The following is a 9,086-nucleotide window of genomic DNA, read 5'->3' on the forward strand; positions in this document are numbered from 1 at the left end:
GTGTTTCTAAGCAAGCCTTTGCCATGGGGAGCTGTGTCTGCAGCTCCTCACGCTGCATTCAGGGTTGTCACATCTGGGACACAGGGTTATATCTGGTACATGGAATATATTATAGGGCTGGTCCCCTGCCAGGTAAGAACTGAATTTATCACCCTGATCTCTCCCTTATATCAGTAGCATGAGTGGCTACTATTGAAAAGAACTAGTTCTTTCTTTATGTTCTCCTAAAATACAAAAAGATGTTTAGAGCCTGTGACAAATGAGAGTTACACTTGTGTGCATGTGAAGAACTTACCTGTCCTTGGGTCTTAAAACACTGATTTGTTTTCAGACTGCATTGACAGTACAGGATTATTTTCAGTTCTTGGATGCCACACATTTCCCTTGGTATTGATGCCAAAGGGGTTTTTGTTCTGATTTTCACATTTTGTAGATTTTAGGAACACAGTAGTTGTAGATTTTTAGAAGGTTAATATTTCTAACAGTTTAATGCCTTTCTATCACTACCCCTGTCCCAGAACAGGGAGCTCAAATTCCTTTAGTTAATTAATCTTGTTTAGACTCCTTTCCAAGGTAAAGAGCTGAAGGATATCAGAAGGCCCACAGAACAAGACATAAACACAGGTCAGAGTGACCCAGAAGTCAACACTGGATGAGCTCCAAGAGACTTTTGTGTGCCTGAGGAAGAGGAACTGATGAAGACAGAGGGTCTTGATGACCCCAGACCCAATTCCAGGGGTTGGACCAGGGGTGGGACTGGGGCTGGACTGAGAAATGTGTAAAGCAATGATTGGAGAGATCTTATTATAAAAGCCATGGAAACAAGAACTGGGGCACATGCCTGTCATCCTGTATTCCTGTGGGCTGTAGGCCCTGTGATATTAAAGGACCTTTACTTTTTATCTGACCCTACACTAACGTGGCTCAGAGTCCTGTTTTTTGGGGGAAGGGTCATTTCTTGGCATCAGTATTCACTAGTGAGTGTTTATTTATGCAGTCAAATGCAGAACAATATACAATATCAAGCTATAAAAGTGTGTGTAGGACTCTTGGTATAATCTCCTTGCATGAATATGTAATATTTTCTGGCTCCATGCAAAAAGGTGAAGCCTGTGCCAAGCAGGACATTAAAGGATCACAGAGCCACGGCCCAGTGGGATGAAACAACCAGCAAGTTTAAGAAGAAATAAAATTAAGCTATAACCCTAATTGCAAGGCAGTAAAATTCAACTCTTTTAAGTCCAGTTACGTTGCCCTAGAAATGCTTTTGCTGTAGAACAAATCCATCAGAAGCATAACCTGAAAGGGACATTGAGATCATCTTTCATTTCCCTCCTCGAAGGCTACAGGGGCTGAAAAATGTCAAGCAGTGTATCCTTTCACAAAGTGTACGTGCTTGCCAAGGGAAGAGTTAATGAGAGCCTATAAATGTCCTGCTTTCAGATGTCAAAACACAGAATGTGGGCAGGGAAGTCAGAGAATGGAATGATGGAAACTGAGACGAGGCACATTTTGCAAATAACCTGCAACTGGAAAACAATTCCCGAAACAACGTGATAAATGTTTGTGAATCAGAGCTTGTCCATGTGTTATTTGTGCACATTTTGATGTCATTATTCAGTCAGCCCTGAGGAAAACACCATCTAAAGCTGCTGGTTATTTCCTTGCCCTTTCCATACTCATAACCATGTTGGAATGAATCTTGTACAGAGTTAGTGCCACTTTGGTCAGCACTTCCCTCCAGCTCTGCACAAGGAGTGTCTGGGGGGCACAAACAGGCTCAGAGCACCTGAAACCATCTCTGCAAATAAATAAAAGTGGATCAAAATTTGTCTTGGTAATTAATTTTCTCAAATTGATTTTAACTCATGTGCAGAGAGGCCAACAAAGAAAAGGCAGGCACCAAAGAGATGCACTTGGGGTGTTAAATGGTGGTGAAGTACTCTTAGAAATTTGGGCATTGCATTCCTACGTGCATCAATCTGAGGAATACCCCAGTTATTACATGCTAATGTCTTAAGAAAATTGGTTAAAATCCTATAAAAAAGTAAAAAAAAAATAATGGCTTGTTTCATCATTACAGTTTAGAAGTGAAGGTTCTGCTCTGGTGGCAAGGAACGTTCTTGTTTGGGTTGGTTCATCTTCAGGGATCAGAAAAAGTTGGACTGATGAGACTTACTCAGTTTTATAACTGGCATTTCTTATAACCCCAAATGTCCTCTGTGTTCACTGATGTGATTTTTGGGGAGGCAAGTGCTGGTTGTTGGGCTGGATCTGCAAAGGAGAAGGAAGAGGAAAAGCATTTCTTTCATCCTTTGAATCAAAGTCAAAGGCAACCATTGATTTCACAGAGGAAATTACTGCTCCTGTCAGGAGGAACTCTTGGGACATTCCTTCTCAAAAACTTTGCTCTAGAAGGATGAAACAGTTGCTTCATTTCACAGAGTTTCTTGTGTTTAATTTTCTGCACTGCCTTCATTTACTCAGAGTGGAGAACCCTGAGTGACTGTCCCTGGCAGACATGGAGCCTCCCTGGCTCCCTGGGAATGGGGGAGATCCCTGGGGGTGGGATCTGTCTGGGGGAGATCCCTGGGGGTGGGATCTGTCTGGGGGAGTTCCCTGCGGGTAGGATCTGTCTGGGGGAGATCCCTAGGGGTGGGATCTGTCTGGGGGAGATTCCTAGGCGTGTGATTTCTCTGGGGGAGATCACTGGGGGTGGGATCTGTCTGGGGGAGATCCCTGGGGGTGGGATCTGTCTAGGGGAGATCCCTGGGGGTGGGATCTGCCTGGGGGAGATCCCTGGGGGTGGGATCTGTCTAGGGGACATCCCTGGGGGTGGGATCTGTCTGGGGGAGATCCCTGGGGGTGGGATCTGTCTAGGGGACATCCCTGGGGGTGTGATCTGTCTGGGGGAGATCCCTGGGGGTGGGATCTGTCTGGGGGAGACCCCTGGGGGTGGGATCTGTCTGGGGGAGATCCCTCAGGGTGGAATCTGTCTGGGGAGATCCCTGGGGGTGTGATTTCTCTGGGGGGAGGTCCCTGGGGGTGGGATCTGCCTGGGGCAGAGCCGAGGCAGGAGCTGCCCAGATGGATCCAAAGCTGGATTCTGCTCACAGCAGAGTCCCTGGCTTGGCAGAGTTCTGGTGCTCAGTCAAACTGTCTGTGGCTGCATCAGTTAATTGCTTGTTCCAAAGTCACATCATGGTGCTCAAAGATCACAGTGCACTTGTTAATTGGATGCTCTGAAGAGTTCAGGAGAGCTCCATTGTGCTGGAGTAATAATACAAAAATATTTTGACACCAAAACAAGGGTAATCCATCAGGGTGGTGCCACCACTATTGATGTAGACTGAGATGGAGTTTGACTGGAAAGATGAAAGAGGAAATTAAGCATAACAGAGTGATAATAGAATGATCAATGCTGCAGACTTGGTGTGTGCAGTGAAGAGGAAGATACTTTGTCAGTGTTAGCCACAGATGTGTGAGGGAGGTGATAAGTCTTATCTGAAATACAAAGCTAAATGGGAGTCATCAATATGGCAGAGTTAACACTGGGGCTTTACTAACAAAGCAAGAAAAACAAGGAGGATGAGAAGATGTCCCAAACTTTCTCTCTCAAGAAAGCATAGACAGTTCTGGTGCTTGTCATCAAAGTCACTCTCCTCAATAATTGAATCATGTTTTTGTTTTCTATCATAGAGTGTAAAGAAGGAATTTGCTGAGAAGTCCTTTCCCTCCAGCACATGAGTAGCCTGGGTTGTGAACCAAAAACCTGCTGTCCTAAAAACTCTTTCTTGCTACTAAATTCTGCCTTCCATGGAAATAAAGTCATTGGTTTAGGACAAAGATTTTCATTCCTATGGGATACTCTGCAGGAGCCTTCACCAATAGGAAAGTTTGTGCTGAGTATCAGGTGCCTCAGAGTCCTCTGCTATGGAGCCTTTTGGTCCCCAGAGTGTCCCTGAATAGTGATCCAGGCAGGAATTCCTTTGTGTGCCACCTTGGGAATCCTGCACAGTCAGGAGGACTGGGGCCTGTGGCAGACACACTTGCAAAATTCTGGTTGTGTAATGCCATTTTGAATTTTTCATTATGTTAATAGTTCCCATAAGGGAAAAAGAGACTTCTGACTGTCTGATTGCTTATAGGATGTGGCATTTATTATTTATTCTACCTGCTTTTGGTGGTGGTTGTTGCTGCAGAGATATCCTCATCCTCCTGGGTTCCAGTGCTCTCAGAGAACATCAAGTTCCCAGGAAATCATTACAGGGATCATTAGGGATCTCCATCCATTTCCCATCCTTCCAATCAAGTAAGAGTTTCAGGGTGCCCCCAACTATTATTTTCAGCATTTTGACTTGTTGCAAAGCCTAAGCCGGGTCCTGCCCTTTGGCCACAACAACCCCCTGCATCGCTCCAGGCTGGGCACAGAGTGGCTGGAGAGCAGCCAGGCAGAGGGACCTGGGGGGACTGAGGGACAGGAAGCTCAACAGGAGCCAACAGTGTGCCCAGGTGGCCAAGAAGGCCAATGGGATCCTGGCCTGGATCCAAACTAGCGTGGCCAGCAGGCCCAGGGCAGTGACCCTTCCCCTGGACTCTGCCTTGGGGAGGCCACACCTTGAGTGTTGTGTTCAGTTCTGGGCCCCTCAGTTGAGGAAAGAGATTGAGGGGCTGGAGCGGGGCCAGAGAAGAGCAACGAGGCTGGAGAAGGGACTGGATATGGCACTGAGTGTCCTCTGAAATACCTCCAGGGACAGAGAAACCCACATGTCTTGATCCAACCCCACTGTGATCACCAGCCCAGAGCACTTTGTGATCCCAGTGGGGTTGAATCAAGGGTTGGACTTGATGATCTCAGAGGTCTCTTCCAACCCAACTGAGAAGAGAAGAGCAGCGAGGCTGGAGAAGGGACTGGAGCACAAGTGCTGTGGGGAGAGGCTGAGGGAGCTGGGGGTGTTCAGCCTGGAGAAGAGGAGGCTCAGAGGTGACCTCAGCACTGTCTGGAACTGCCTGAAGGGAAGTTCTGGCCAGGTGGGGGTTGGTCTCTTCTCCCAGGCACTCAGCAATAGGACAAGGGGGCACGATGGGCTCAAGCTCTGCCAGGGGAAATTGAAGTTGGAGAGCAGAAAAAACTTCTTTGCAGAGAGAGTGCTCAGGGATTGGAATGGGCTGCCCAGAGAGGGGGTGGATTCCCCATCCCTGGAGGGTTTGAAACTGAGCTTGGCCGTGGCACTGAGTGCCATGATCTGGTAAAGGGACTGGAGTTGGCCCAAGGGTTGGACTTGATGATCTCGGAGATCTTTTCCAACCCAATCCATTCTATGATTCTATGATTCTGTGAATTTCTGCTCTCTGGCCTCTTTTTCACAGCCAGTCAGGCTCTTATTAACAGCATCTGATCCACTCTCTGGAATGTTCTTAGCCACTTCCCTCAGTAATATCAGATTTTGAACCAGATAATGGGATTGCTTTATCCCAATCATATGATTTAAAATATCTTGTGGGGTCAGAATTTCATTATTTTAATCTTCCATTGACCATTAGATGAACTCTTGCAATTCACTGTGGCCTTTCTGCAAAATTAAATTGCTTGGCAGTGGCTTGTATCAAATCTTTTTATAACATCCTTGAACAGCCAGTAGCTTTCTAAGACACTTTTTTCTTCTAAAATTCCTTTTCCACACAGTAAACTTTTATTTCTTAGCATTGCTGGCTATTCAGATTCAAGTCATTTCCCTTTGCTTTTCATTTAATTTTAAGCTGAGGTTTAACCCATTCTCAGGAAAATCACCACTTTAAGTCTCTGTTTGACTCTGTTTGACACCCCCAACCCTGTTTATGGTTTCCATGTTGGCAGTGCCAACGCCATCCCTGGTGCATTGAAATGGGCGGTTTTGGACAAAATAGGAAGTTTGGAAGCAAAGAGGAGAGAGCTGAGTTGGGGAATAAATTGAATATGGTGGCCAATCACCAGCTCAGAGATCACCAGAGTTTTAAAGACTTGGATGAGCAGGAATTCTTCAGAGTGGAATTTTTCAGTGGATTAGGCATTCAGGGAGAAGCTCAGCCTTGAGCAAGGGCTTCTCATGGATCTCTTCACCACCAATGGCCTTCTGGGGTTCTGTTTTAATCACAGAATCATTGAATGGATTGGGTTGGAAAAGACCTCTGACATCATCAAGTCCAACCCTTGGTCCAACTCCAGTCCCTTTACCAGATCATGGCACTCAGTGCCACGGCCAAGCTCAACCTCTGTGAGTGAATATCAGTGTCCCAGTAAAGAAATAATTCCTTGCAATTCATTGCACTCAAAATTAGTGTTGTTGGGGACTTTCTTCTTTTCCCTTTACTTTTGTGAAAGGTTATTTGTGTGTATGTTCTCAAACTGGATACAACCTAAGCCCAAACTCTGGAGTGTTTTCACCAGAAATCTGGATGTGGTCAAGAACTTTATTCCATATCTGCAATTAGATATCCATATAACAAGATATTTGGTTGAGCTTTAGAGCACTGAGTACATTTGGATCCTGTTTGTTTGAGTTCATGGTTTTGCTGAACTCTTGGGTAAAAATCATCTCACAGAGCTGGTCTGAAAATCCAGCTCTCTGAACTGAGCAAGAAAGAAAGCAGAGCAGGAATCACACGGGGTAGATGACCTGCTTTAATTGAGCTGAGCCTTTGAATTATTAGTCTGGTGATTATTGGGGTTGTCTTTTTAAATCAGGTAATTTGAAATTAACTGCCTTTTCCATGTCCAGTTTGTACAGTTCGTTGTTCAGAGTTTATGGCTCGGGTTGTTATCTGGTGTTTAAATCAGCATTAAATCATCTTGATGTAATTTGAAACTCTTTCATTCTTGAATGCTACAACTGCAATGAGATTAGGAAGCAGATTAGTTAAAATGAGTTTTTCCATTGCTTAAAAAATATTACCAGTAGATAATTCAGAACTTCTCAGAAGAGAAAATAATTGAAAAGACTGGAAGGCTGAAACTAATCCATCTGCTGCTGATGCCGAAGGGGTTTTTGTTCTGATTTTCACATTTTGTAGATTTTAGGAACACAGTAGTTGTAGATTTTTAGAGGGTTAATATTTCTAACAGTCTAAGTTTAATGCCTTTCTATCTCTACCCCTGTCCCAGAACAGGGAGCTCAAATTCCTTTAGTTAATTAATCTTGTTTAGACTCCTTTCCAAGGTAAAGAGCTGAAGGATATCAGAAGGCCTACAGAATGAAACATAAACATAGGTCAGAGTGACCCAAAAGCCAGAATTGGATGAGCTCCAAGAGACCTTTGTGTGCCTGAGGAAGAAGAGCTGATGAAGACAGAGGGTCCTGACGACCCCAGACCCAATTCCAGGGGGTTGGACCAGGGGTGGGACTGGGGCTGGACTGAGTAATGTGTAAAGCAATGATTGGAGGGATCTTATTATAAAAGCCATAGAAACAAGAACTAAGACACATGCATGTCATCCTGTATTCCTGTGGGCTGTAGGCCCTGTGTTATTAAAGGACCTTTACTTTTTATCTTACCCTACACTAACGTGGCTCGAAGTCCTGTTTTTGGGGGGAAGGGTCATTCACGGCATCAGTTTGGCGCCCGAAAGGTGGAATTGAACCACTCTGTCGCTAGACAGCTACAGGTTTGAAGCCTGCACCCCAGACCACTGAGGGTCATCCGGGCAAGAAGTTTCATCCTGCGGGAATTCTCTACTGCCGGCACATTTTGGAGGGTTCCTTCAGTGACCTTTGAAACTCCTAACAACTGGGTGAGATAAAAGGAGCAGTTCCTTTGGGTATTTTTGCTAGCAAACTAAGGGAAGGTTTTTCCCTGGAACTGGGAATACGTTGGGCTGGGAGGTATAGCTGATCTGGCCAGTCAGTTTCTCAGCCTGGTGGGCAAAAGGGTGTTTTGCCTGGGTGAGGGACGGTTTGGTCCCTTGTTGCTTCGGGAAGGGCAAAGCAGAGTGCTCAGGGGTTTCATGTTAGCTGAATGCAGCTGGAAAGGAGAGGAATATCTCTCTGGGATTACATCACTCTGTCTTAGCCTGAAGCGGTAACATAGCACTTGGAGGAGTGAGCTTGCTTGGTATTCCTGAGGCCAGCAGTTCAAATCTGGGTGCTGAAAAGTTTTTCCCTTGCCTGTAACTTGTCAGCATGGGTTGTATGCAATCCATGGAAGAGGAGACTCCAGTGGAGTCCCCTCTAGCTTTGGTTTTGCAGAAATGGAAGCATCTAACAAGCCCTGAAACATCTTTGAGAAGGCAAGTGTTACGAAAAGAGAAACAGGGGGAAGAGATCAAATATACAGAGCAGGGAGGCACCGGTAGCTTTCCCGAGGTTGCTCTGGCAAGCACAGTCACAGATAAGGCAGCCCTGGAAAGGGTGGCCAGAAGGAATGTTGCAAGGACTGCAGAGAGCAGCGTGGGGCAGGAAGCAGCAGGCTCATTTCCTTCTTCCCATCAGTCGGCCCGAGCTGTACAGGGGGAGGCAGCACCCTCCCTTCCCCCTTTCCCCACCTCTGGCGTTTCCAGCTATGCAGAGGCAGAGACAAGCGAGGGAAGAGCAGCAGACACTGCCATTTCTCGGCATCCAGCTTGTCCGGTACAGAAGAACAGGGAGACCAAAGCAGAAGATAACACCAGGATTGTAGAGAACAGTCTTCTTCCTGCCTTTCCTTCCCCCATTCATAGCTGTGTGAGAGAGCAGTCAGTTTCGTGTTTTAATGAAGCAGTGGTTTGCATCTTGTCTGTTGTTGAAAAAGAGAATTTGTATCAGCACCTCTGTAGTGAAGAAAGAAAAGCAAAGATAAGCTGGAGCCAGCCTGGTGAAAAGGCTAAGGCAAAGCTGAGTTTCTGGGATGGAGCGGCTGTCTCTGAGCTCAGGGAGCTGGGCTGGGAGAAGCCAAGACAAGCATGGCTGTGGCACAGCTGCATGGATTTAAGGCTAGTCCTAGCCTGGGAGATTAACAAAAGCAATAATCTCAACTTTCTAACTTACTTTTCTTTTAAAGACCATGAAAGGTCTGTGTTCCCAAAGGGAGAGAGAGGGAATGTTTCCGTTCCCTTGAGAAAGAAAGTACCTTTG

General features: G+C 45.9%; 1 non-coding gene across 1 annotated transcript; it reads right to left on the reverse strand.

Annotated features, from left to right (window-relative positions):
- Positions 1-7,596: 7,596 nt before the first annotated feature.
- Positions 7,597-7,683, reverse strand: TRNASTOP-UCA (transfer RNA opal suppressor (anticodon UCA)). Its single transcript has one exon. It is a non-coding gene; the product is annotated as a tRNA-Sec (tRNA).
- Positions 7,684-9,086: the final 1,403 nt, after the last annotated feature.

Source organism: Pithys albifrons, chromosome 12, assembly GCF_047495875.1.
Source record: "Pithys albifrons albifrons isolate INPA30051 chromosome 12, PitAlb_v1, whole genome shotgun sequence".
In the NCBI taxonomy this organism is placed as follows: Eukaryota; Metazoa; Chordata; class Aves; order Passeriformes; family Thamnophilidae; genus Pithys; species Pithys albifrons.